The sequence below is a fragment of the Dipodomys merriami genome, unplaced genomic scaffold (assembly GCF_024711535.1).
Source record: "Dipodomys merriami isolate MVZ:Mamm:240054 unplaced genomic scaffold, mDipMer1.0.p SCAF_39, whole genome shotgun sequence".
Lineage (NCBI taxonomy): Eukaryota > Metazoa > Chordata > Mammalia > Rodentia > Heteromyidae > Dipodomys > Dipodomys merriami.
In genome coordinates this window covers 10,295,138-10,307,243 of record NW_027205492.1, presented here as the reverse complement: position 1 = coordinate 10,307,243, position 12,106 = coordinate 10,295,138, and the positions used below count along the sequence as shown (strand labels likewise).

At 42.3% G+C, this 12,106-nt stretch overlaps 1 protein-coding gene across 2 annotated transcripts in view; it reads right to left on the bottom strand.

The window, feature by feature from the left end:
* Positions 1-12,106, bottom strand: part of Dok5 (docking protein 5) — a 111,151-nt gene that overhangs the window by 12,771 nt on the left and 86,274 nt on the right. The window lies entirely within an intron of this gene.

Sequence of the window (12,106 nt, the reverse complement as noted above, 5' to 3'; positions counted from 1 at the left end):
TCCCTTAAAGGCTGCGCAGAGACCTCCACACCAGCTCTGTGAACGGGCCTTTCATCCACCTGCTGGACTACATGAGCTCCCCTACATGTCCAAAGGACATTGTTTCTTATAGGGATTTTGCTTTCTAATGAGAGAACAGAACAACTTACAACTTGTCCTTGCTTCCTAAAACACACACAAAGCATTGTAAACACACACCATGATCACCAATACACCTTTAAGTGTCCACTGTGGTTAGACAAATAGGAAATCATGTCCAAATCCTTCTTCCCCCAGCAGTTATGTGTGTGCTGCCTCACAATAACTCTTAATCTGAGGTTTTGTCCCAAAAAAGGAACTTAAAAGAATGAAGTCTGCATTGTGTTCTTTCTAGCTCCTGTTCTACTCCTTGTCTCTTCTTGAAGCAGTTCATTTTCTTGAGGTCAGGCTTTATTTCCCTCTTCAGGACCAAACAACCAAGTCCCCAGACTCACCTTAGAGCACAGTTCTCAAGGTGTGTTCCCGGGACCAGGGGCTCAGCCTCACCTGAACCCTTACTAGAAATGTAGATTCCTCCCTCCAGCTACAACTCACTAAAGCATGGCAAGCAAGGTGAGGGAACCAAGCCGTCTGGGATTACAAGAGCTTGGAGGGGACTGACACACAGCCACGCCCTAGGTCACCTTTCTGCTCCTCTGCCTCGCCTTGCTGGACAGACTCACCACAGGCCTCACACTCAGGCCCCTAAGAAGACTGCAGGGTGAGTTCCTTCCCCTCAGGCTGAGTGCAAGTTCAGAGCTGTATGTTCCTGTCCTCATCCTCCACTTGCAAAAACAGATGGATAGATGGATAGGTAGGTAGGTAGTTAGATGATAGATAGATAGATAGATAGATAGATAGATAGATAGATAGATAGATAGATAGATAGATAGATAGATGGATAGATAGATAGATAGATAGACAGGCAGACAGATGACAGCCCAAATACCAAATAACGAATGGCTTTGATAGCCACACAGTCCTCATCACCAAAGATTCAACTTTGCTGTTTCAGGGTGAAAACAGCTACAGTAGGACGTAAATGAATGAGAGTACACTTGCGTTACAATAAAACTTCATTGTTAAAAAAAGAAGGCACAGGGCAGATTTTTGTCCCTAGGCCATATTTGTAACACTTGGAATTTGAATTATTCTAATTACTTCATAGGGATTTCCATTAGGTATTTACTATTACATGAGAAAAAGCAACAGGGAGTTTTGAAATATGTGACTGAAGTCTAGTACTGTTGTTCAGTGGAAGGGCTTTTGCCTAGCATGCACAGGCCCTGCATTCAATGCTCAACACTACAAAAACACATACATGAAAGAGAGAAAGAAAGAGAAAGAAAAAAGGAAAAGAAAGAAATTAAGAAAGAAAGAGGGACGAGAGAAAAAAAGATAGATAAATAGACAGACAGATAGATAGGTGTGGGTATTGCATAAAACAATGGATCAAAATAATCCCCCATAACGTGTATCTATATAAGGGTGTCTGCATTTGTCTTTGTATGTCTCCATGCATACACACATACTCACAGATAGGTTTATCTCTGTAACATAGTATTACAGAGTAACACAGGAAAACATTGATGAATGAGCTTCTTAGTAAAGTTTAGAACTTTCTGATAAAGAGAAAAAGGGAAAAGAGATGCATAGAGTGAAAACATTTTTAAAAGGTATCCTGAATAGAATCTATGATAAATAATGAAAAGAAAATAATCTGATCATATTAAATAATATTTATCAAAATGAACTTTAGGAAATGGAAACACAAGTGTTTTTTTCTTTATTACTAATTTTGTTTCCTTTCCTTTTTACCTTGCTTGTTCATTTATCTGTCTTTGGAGATGGAAAGAAAAAACTGGGAGGGAGCTAGGGAAGGGGTGACATTGCCCAAAAAGAAATGTACTCATTACCTGGGTTATGCAAATGTAACTCCTCTGTATATCACCTTTATAAAAAAAACACTTTTAAAAAGAAAAATAGCACCAATCATTATGTATGTGATCATAATTTTGAGATTAAGTTTTACATGCATGTATTTACATAAAACTACATTAGCTAGGCCCATGTCCAAGAATAGTTGTGAAAATTAAACAAAATAGAGCATGCAGGCTCTCAGCAAAGAGCAGATGGAGCCACTTTCTCCAGCTCCAATGATCCCTCCATTAGACTAAGCCTCCTCACTGGCTTTTCTGCTCCCGCTCTCCCTTCCTACCTCCTCCTGCCTTGCCCACACACATTCTGGAGAATTCTGTCCTCAGCATTCTTCCACCCACTGTATCCACTTACAACCTCTGGGCATGGGTATGTACTGAACAAAATGCAATTCCTCTTCTCTCTAGGCTTTTGTATTGCATATGACAGAGAACCAGTCAGACGCCCAGCTTTGGCCACACCCTGGGCCGCCTCCACAGTGGCACTGCTTTGGAGAAGAGCTCTTCTCGAGGGTGGGACAGACGTCTCCTCCACGCTTCCATACCTAACACCTCCCATGACTCCAGACATCCGGGAGGCACAGGAATGAGGAGATGACTGTATCCTTGATGAATGAATTGCCCAAACAGATGAATGAGTCAGCAATGGGAACAAGAATCCTCTACAATCTATCTTCCACTTAACCACTGTAACTTCTCTTAGCTTAAATCAACAAGAACAGCTCAGGGCTGGAGGCTTTGCTCGAGTGGTAAAATGCCTGCCTAGCAAGCTCAAGAGTGCAAACTCAGTTCCAAGAGAGGAGAGAGAGAGAGAGAGAGAGAGAGAGAGAGAGAGAGAGAGAGAGAGAGAGAGAGAGAGAGAGAGAGCTCTACAGCTCAGGTTGCTTCTGTGTTGAGCAGATAGCAGGCACTATGCCAATGAATTATTCCACTTAGCAAGGTATGTACTAATATGATTCCCACTTTACAGAGGGGAAAACAAATATGAAGAAACATATTCAAGGTTACCGCAATGGGAAATTGCTCAGCCAGGAGTAAGCTCCAACCCCAAAGTCTAGAGCTGCTGTTCATAGGACAGCCTTGAGCATGTCTTAGCCAAAGTATTGAGGATATAATGAAGAACCTAAGAGGTGGGCTCATATCTATTTAGTTCAAGCACATGAATTTCATTTCCACAGCACAGAGACAAGGCAACTGGCAGCAGGTCTAGGCAGCAGTGGGACCGAAATGTCCCTGTCATCTGAGGAACAGGACATGAGTGCTCCCACATACTCTCCTATCCCAGGGTCCTTCCTTCAAGTGGAAATGAAGTACCTTCCAAACACATGCTCTTCCCTGACTGTCACAGAAATCTAGCCTCACCTGATGGGCTGCTGAGTGAGTCCTGATTCCAACCCTGACAAGATGTATGACACACACCACCCAAATTACTGTCTTTACCTTCTCCAGCTTCCTGCCCCTGGTTCTGACATTTGGAGCAAAAAGTGATTTGTACTCCTGCCATCAGCCTGCTATGAAGGCATCACAGAGTATTACTGAGCTGTCAAGAAATTGAGTGATCCAAGCAGATGCTTACTTCTTCAAATGTTGAGGTGGGGAAGGGAGGAAGGAGAGAGGAGGAGAGAAAGAAAGAAGGGGAAAGATGAGGAGAAAGGGAAAAAGGAGGGGAGAACAGAGAGGAGGGAGAGGAGGGAAGAACTAGGGAGGGAGGGAGGAAAGAAGTGGGAGAAAGAGAGGGAAGAAGGCAAGAGGGAAGGAGGGAAGGGAAGAAGGAAGGAAGTAGGGAAAGAAGGAAATGGAAGGAAGTGAGGAGGGAGGGAGGGGGAAGGAAGGAAGGAAGGAAGGAAGGAAGGAAGGAAGGAAGGAAGGAAGGAAGGAAGGAAGGAAGGAAGGAAGGAAGGGGAAGGAAAGGTTGCTTTTTTGATGAAGACAAGAAATTTAAAGATGACAGGATCGGTGTGCAGAAGTTGGCTGGAGCAATGGCTCCGTGTGGTTTTCAGCTCTGACTAGCAGACTTCACAAAAGCAACTATTTGGGGCCAAATTTTGAAACGCAGCATTTTGTTCTATGTGCCAGATACACACCAATGGCATGTTTGTGAGGAGTGCAAGTGATGTGCATCAGTTTATTCAGACCCATCCGAGTTCTCAGCCTTGCTGCCTTCTGGTAGCCTATACCTTCTTAATCATGAAAGCCTCCCCGACCTGTATGCAGGACAGGGTATCGGGGATCTAGTTTTCCATGGGCATTTAAAGTTAGCTCTCTTGGAATCTAAGCTTTGTTTGGGCATTGGGAAGAAACTGAAGTTGACATCCTGGCTTTAGTTTGCTTTTTCTCTACAACCATTTATTGAATCCTCCCTTTTGTCCATTCAATGGATCATTAAGCCCTATGCCCTGTCAAATTTATAAACAACACACAAGGCATCATTCCTGCCCACCAGAGGCATATAGTCCACTGGAATTACTTAATTGATTGATTATTAATTAATTAATTAATGCACAAGGCAAAAATCCCAAGTGGTCAGATGGGCCCTACCATGCTCCCCCTCCATGGAAGTAAGTGCATTTGTGACACAAGAGAAAAGATGTGATTGGTGCTTTGTGTCCTTTGCTCAGTCTGGGCCCATTGATCCTTGGTCATCTGAACTCCTTAGCCCTGGTCTGGCCACTGTAGACACAGACCAATGTTAGTCTGCTGCCTGAACTGGAGCCAATAGATGACCTTGCACCTCGTCCTTCACAGTTTCACAGTACATAGAAGGAATATGACATACAACTTGCATGTCGCACTTGGATAGCTCCATGAATACTTGGACAGAAACATTTTAAGAACCCAATTTCCCGTTCTCTAGAAACCATCAACTGGATCACCCAGAATACTGAACGTTTTAGGGTTTGCGAAGCCAAATCAGCTCCACCTTGAGTGCCCTGTCCATGTGCTATTCTGGTTGTCAGTTGCTAGTTGTGGCTGACACATTTTCAGACAAAGAATGTGCCCAGCGGGGCAACCTCAATCCAGAGTCCCCTTAGGTGCCTCTGGTATATCTAAAATGACTAGTTCCAGATAAAACCTTATGTGGCCTCTGATTTAACCAATAGGGATGATTACTTCTGCCTTTAATAATTTTTTAGAAGGAAAGGGGGAGTAAATTCACCAGAGCCAAAGGAACACATTAAATAAACATATTTGAATTGAATGCTTAAGAACCAGGATTTAGAGCTGGGTAGGGTTAGACAATTATTAGCCAGCAGAAGAAAGAGAGAGAGAAGAAGAAAAGCAAGGAAGGAAGGAAGGAAAGAAGGAAGGAAGGAAGGAAGGAAGGAAGGAAGGGAGGGAGGGAGGGAGGGAGGGAGGGAGGGAGGGAGGGAGGGAGGGAAGGAAACAAGGAAAGAAAGAACAAAAAGAAAGAAAGAGGATGAGATAAAAGGATTGGGAAGATGGAGATGGAACATGATGAGTACAAGGCCAGCCTGGACTACATAACGATGTGCTCATTCCCTTGCTCATGTAACTGTAACCCCTCTGTGCAACATTTTTACACTAAAAAACATACAAAAAACCCAAGACTTTCTATCTCTAAATACAAAGAAACAATCAAAATAAAGCACTTCACACATGGCAAGTTCTTTTTCTTTCTTTCTTTCTTTTTTTCCTGCCAGTCCTGGGCCTGGGCACTGTCCCTGAGCTTCTTTTGCTCAAGGCTAGCACTCTACCACTTGAGCCACAGTGCCACTTCGGCTATTTCTGTTTATGTGGTACTGAGGAATCGAACCCAGGGCTTCAGGCATGTGGGGCAAGCACCACTAAGCCACATTCCCAGCCTGGCAAATTCTTTTGTGTTGTTCTTGTGGCAAGATATAGAAAAGGAAGTGCTTACAAACTGTTTAGGTTTTTTTTTCTTTTTAATCTTTTCCCAGTAAAAAGGAAATTTAAGGAAGGACCCAGTTTTTGCCTGTAATTATCCTGTGTACTTATAAACACAGGCTAACTCTGTATATCTCTTTGTAACTTAATTTAGTTCACTTAAATCGAGTGTTGTGGGTAGGATATAGTGCATCAAGTGCTGACACTGAGCCTGTATCACTCAATTCAAACCCAGACTTCATCACTTCTGAAGTATAGACACATACTTCAGATTCCTTAGTCCCCAGAATAGCACCACACTGCCCAAATCAACTGGCCATGTTCAAGATGGAAGGCCAGTGCAGATCTAAGCTTGGCCAGTGCTTCACACAGCAAATTTTCCAGGAACATCTGGGCTATCACCCGACACTCTGCACCAGCAGCAGCAGCTGTGTGAAGATAATACTTCTTCACCCTGAAGCTCAGCTCAGACATAACCTGCTCAAGAAGATGCTACAGACCTCGGACAGGCTCTGTAGAGCTCCATCTATTTCCTTCTCAATCTTTTATATTTGAACACACATGGTCTTAAAATCATTCTCTTTATTATACATTTTTACTATTCCTCTACCCCCATCCTCTGCCTTATGCCAGAAACTCAGCTGCTCTGTCCATTTCTACAAATGTAATTATGTAGCCATGGTTTCTTAAAAAAGATGGGAGAGAGACATTAAGTGATACATAAAAAAAAATCCCTTCCCAGATGCTCCAACAAATCTTTCCAAAGTAGCCAACATTAGCATGTACATTTATATCTTGTAGAGAGGAACTCACTTTCTAAGTTGCTCAAGTCCTGTGCAAATGGGTCTGACTCTGCCCGGCCTCATCTGCACGCACCCATTTCACCCACCTGTGCTGCTGTTCTTATAATCATGACCACTCAGGGTATCTCGCTACTTAAAATCTCCTCCCAGAATACCCGTTACACCATGCACCTCAGATAGTCCCCTTCTGGGGGAGACTGACCCCTTTCTAGTTATTTCTGCTGTTATGAGCAATAAGCGTGGGAACTGCATTTGGGTCAGCCATTTCTTGAACATCCACATACTATCGCAGAAAGGGATCAGTACAGATGTGTTTACAAAAGGAAAGATACACATTAGTGCACACATCATCCTCACTTTTAGTAGTTGTTAACATAAATTCCTAGAAATATTACTGCTGGGCAAAAAAGATGTGCAAATTTAATTTTGATAAATAAAAGCAAATGATCTCCAAGGAGAACATTGCAAATAGAACTCACAGAACTCCATTTATATACATTAGGAGGCCTATAAATCTGAGCTCCTTATCTAAATTTTAAGTTCCTTTAAAGCACAAAAGATTATTTTGTGCTTTCTTGTGTGTTCTCCACAGGGCCTACCATGTGGATTTTCAAGTAATACATGCATATTCCATATTTATATTTCAATAAGTAATGTGCCAGAGTATAAATAGGTTTTAATTTAGGAGGTAAAAAAACAAAAGGCTTGTAATTTCTTAAAGAAGTATGTTAATGTTAACTCAATTAACCAGAGTCCACAAATAGAAGATGTAGACAGTGATTGGGGGCAGGAAGGGAAAGAGAAGCTGTCAGAGGTGTTTGCACACAGAAAACCCCACAGTGGAGTCTACTTCAATGTTTGCAATAGCAATCACATTCAATTTATGATTTCTTTGGTTGCCTCTATAGCTTTTATATAAATGTATAGCTTATCTTTTTTTAAATTAGGCCAAGTGTAAGTGGTTCTGGTTTCAAGAATGCTGGAAGAATGTCACCTAAATTCTAGAAACTCATTGACAAACTTCATTTGTGAAATTCAGTTTCGAAGTAAATCCATTTAAGGAAGCTTTGTAAAAAGAGGCGAAAGGACAGCTCAGATTTTACTCCTAAGCCTGTGGGTAATCAGGGACCCAGGGTGCCGAGGAGAAGTCACCCTGGGCGTGGATGTCACCCCCAAAGGAGCCCACATTGTAGCCCCTGAAAAAAAAACCTGCTAAATGGCAAGCATTCTTCACCCTGCGGCTCTCTCCTTGAAGGAAATTCTAAAAATGACGGGCCTAGTTGTGGAATGAGGAACATCCCACGCTCTGCCACTCCTCGTTCCAAAATTAGACTTTGTCACTGATCTCAATGGTGGCAAAAAATAGCTAAACAGCTCCAGGGAGGACCCAAGCGGTCTCCAGGCTCTGCTGCTTCCCCTGCAAGAAGGCAGGCAACTGGAGAGCAAGCTAGCCCTCACTCCCATCTCCCATTGCATTCAACAGTTCATCCTCCTCCTAATTCTCCAGGCCCACCCCGAACTGATACCACCCCCCTACACACCCGCCCCGTGTATAGCAAGCAATGATATGCACTCAATTTGAGAAATGGGAAGGTAGAGAAGGAACTTTAAGACATAAGCTCACTGCTACCAAGCCTGCTAAAAGAAAGGAAGAGTTTTTGCTTTTGGAGGCTTTTTGGTTTTTTTAGATAGAACTGGATATATATTTTTTTCTGAAATCTCCTGCTCAGTGGAAACATTAGTGCTTTAATACCCCTCACAGGAGTGAGGCAAATTGTCCCAGGAAAAGGGATTAGGAAGAGGAAAAAAATCCTGAATTTATGGCTGTCATAGCCATGAGGTCCGCAGTTACAGGCCATGATCTTAGAAGGCAACCTATTTCCATGGCTTTTCTAGGGCTGACTCGCCACGTGCATGCTTTGGTTCATGGAGCACTGTCTGCTTTCAAAGCCAACAGCAGAGCATCTTTAAGTCCCCATCACTACCCGGCCTCTGTCTGGCTCTCACTCAACTGTGTTCCACTTGCCTGTTACAGCAACTCTTTTGATAATACGGCGCCCACCAGTATTATCATTATTATCTTATTATCAGTATTATTATAATCTAGGACATGTCTTCTAGATCACATCTGCCAAGTCCCTCTTGCCATAAAAACTGATAATCCCTGGTTCTAGGGATTCATATATGGACATCTTTGTGGGACCTCTATTCACCTACTCTGGCTCACAGGATGACTCTGTAGCTTTGTGCTAGGACATGGCATCAGGTGGATAAAGGTCTCATGGGGCCGTCCATCTCTGCAGGCTTGAGAGCCTGACCACAGTAACAAGGACCAGTGAGCTATGGCTTCCTGATAATGAGGCTAAGGCCACGGGTGAGCTTTTCCACTCTCCTCCAATTGCAACCCCCCCTCCCTCCTCCATCTCTTCTCTCCCTCAGCCATGCATCCATTCATCCAACCATCCACTGACTTATCAATGGTGTGAGGGCAATTACCAGAAGACAATACAGCCAGATCCATGGGTAGATCTACTCTGTATTAGAGAAAATTGCACAAACGAACCCCAGTAGACAGGCCAGCAATATTGTTTCCATCTCTTTTCTCCCTAATTGAGCACTAAGTACCCATGGGCTAAGCTTTTCACAGGGCCCAGTTAGCTTCCTTGGAACTCAAATCTCACTTATTGCATATACAGCAGGGTGTTCTCCCTTTAAAAGTGCACTTATTTTTATAGAACTCATGAAGCAGACAGCAAATTAACAGCAAATGACATTATTTTCTTGTTAAATTTGCAAAGGGATGATCGGAATGAATTACACAGTCTTGATTAATTTTTAGTGGAAATAATGAGGAGGTTGAAAATGAAAAAACACGTGCATGCAAAACCTGCCTTTCAAGCACCAATTTATGCTAATTATGGCCTTATAAATAAGGTGATCTTACAAAAACTTCTTGAGAAGCTTAAAAGCATCTAATGTGCTGGCTACATAAGTCTAATGCAATGTGCTTCTCTGTAAATTTTAAGTGATTTGCATTCTAATTCATGGCTTTCTCCTTCTCCCTCTATCCATCTACCCCTCCCCCATCTATCATCCATTCCATCCATTCATCCAACCTTCCAGTGTTTTACCTATCTTACAACATGCAAAACTGATCCTCTAAAACTATCAAATGGAATCATGCTATACTTTCTCAATTCTGACTTCAGGTTTGCTCTACTTAATGACAGACACAGAGAGAGAAGGAGACAGACAGACAGATGTGGGAGAGGTGAATGGAGAGAGTGAATGAAGTTGAATAGGGTCCAAGTACATTATACGCTTATAGTAAAATAGCACAATAAAACCTGACAAAATTACTTAAAGAAGAGGGAAAGGCAGGGTGAGAGAGAGTGAAATGGCATAATAACCCTCCTTGTAAAACTAACTATGCCTATAAAGTCTTAATGAAAAAGGAAACGTAAACAACTGTGCAAAAGAGAGAGTGGGAAGGAGAGGAAAAAAGAAAAAGAAATGGAAAGAAGGGAGGAAGGAGGGAAAGAGGAAGAGAGGAAGGAAGGAAGGAAGGAAGGAAAGAAGGAAGGAAGGAAGGAAGGAAAGGAGGGAGGGAGGGAAGGAGGGAAATGGATGTGGTTTTTGCTAGAAATCATCAATCCATTACTAGGATCAATACAGATCCACTCATCTGCTCAGCTGTTGATACCAATAGTGACAAAGCCTTGGCTATCACAAACAGTAAAAATAACAGCTACCTTCCACATAAATTTATTACACAATCTTGAAAGTATTGCAAGCATACCTCACTGAAAACTGCAGGAAGACTCTACGATAAATACTATTTATTACCTTTCTCATTTTTACAAAGAAGAAAAGTGGAGCTTGGGGAAATGAAGAACTTTGTCCTTCTCCACAGGGTTGGAATAGTTCAGTGTTAGTGCTGGAACTAGTTCTGCTCCATGGGAGAGATTCTAAGTCCATCACTGACCACACTGACCTAGCTCCCTACATTATCTGTGTCTACATTACCAGCATTGTCCATAATCATTTTGCTTTCCCCAAAACAGACAAGTAGCAGAAGAGAGGGAGAGAGATAATAAGTAATTGGTTTGCATAATTGAAGACAGAGAAATCCTGAGACCCCCCGCAGTCTGCCGATGGTGGAAGTTCAAGTACAAAGCGGATGGTGATATTTCTCCTACTCAAGACATGGAACAAACAGAGCCAATTCTCATTCAGGTTTTTAACTTTTGTTCTATTCAAGCCTCCAAACTGATCGTGCAAAACTCTCTTAGATTATTACGGGGGCAGGGGGAGGGGTGATGTGCTTGGTTCAGATGAGCAGTGTCAAGGATATTCATCAAGAAACACCCTGAAGCTCACTCAGGATGACATTCTACTGAATATCTGGTACCCCGTGCCCCACACTTGAGTACCTCGCTTCACTCATGTGAGAGAAGCCTCACAGCATGGAAACAGGGGTGCATTCACTAGTCCAATGAACATACGTCCTTTCCAACAGCAGCCTCTGGCCTGCTGCCTGTTTTTGTGTCATCCATCATAAGCAAGAACAAATGTTGTGTTGGTTTTTTAAATACATACTTTCAGATGGTCGTCGGGGGGGAACCAAAGGAACAATACTTTATGAAATGAGCAAAGGGTATGAAACACTGTTTTTAAACAGTCTTTCCCATTGCATTACATCCTTTTCTGCAGCTGCTTCTGTGCTATAATAGCAGAAAATAAGGAGTTGTGACAATCATTTTGAGCCCACCATCACTGTCCTATCTGCAAGGTTTTAATCACCATTGTCCTAAAACCCCAGCTTGCACTGTGACAGGTCACTGGGGAAAAATCGGGGTCAGCTCTAGCACAGTCACCTCTTTGATATGCTTTGTCTCCTCATGTGCCTTTAAATCCCACTATTCCAAAGGCATAAATCATAAATATTCAAACTACCTGAACCTTACCACACCAAACCAGCTCACTTTGATTTTATCCTTTTCCAGGTATTTACAACTATAAGTGTGTGATTGTGTTCACTTAACAGAATTAAGGAATTTAAGATTCCCTGAGTTTATTTTCCTTCAAATGAGAGACTAAGATATCATAATACTTTGTCTGATCTTTAGTCTCAAGAACTAATACAGTGTGAAGGAGAAGTATGTTCTGAAGCCAGTAGAAGTATTGCAGAACTATGTTCTTAATAGATATTTCTCACACACACTGTTTGTGTCACACTAAAGCACCGGCAACGCATGTCTATGTCAACATATCAGGTTTTCATTGGCCCCAAACCTGTTGCTATTTGAAATGCAGGTAGTTCATTCCCAACTGTTACCAACTCGACTGTATTCTTGAGCTTTTCTCACTCTCTTTGGTTTCCCTCATCTCTCTTCAATCATTTTTATTTTCTTTCCAGCTGCTGTTGGCATTGGAAATAACTTCTGCCATAAGTATCTATAGATGTTGACATACATTCAA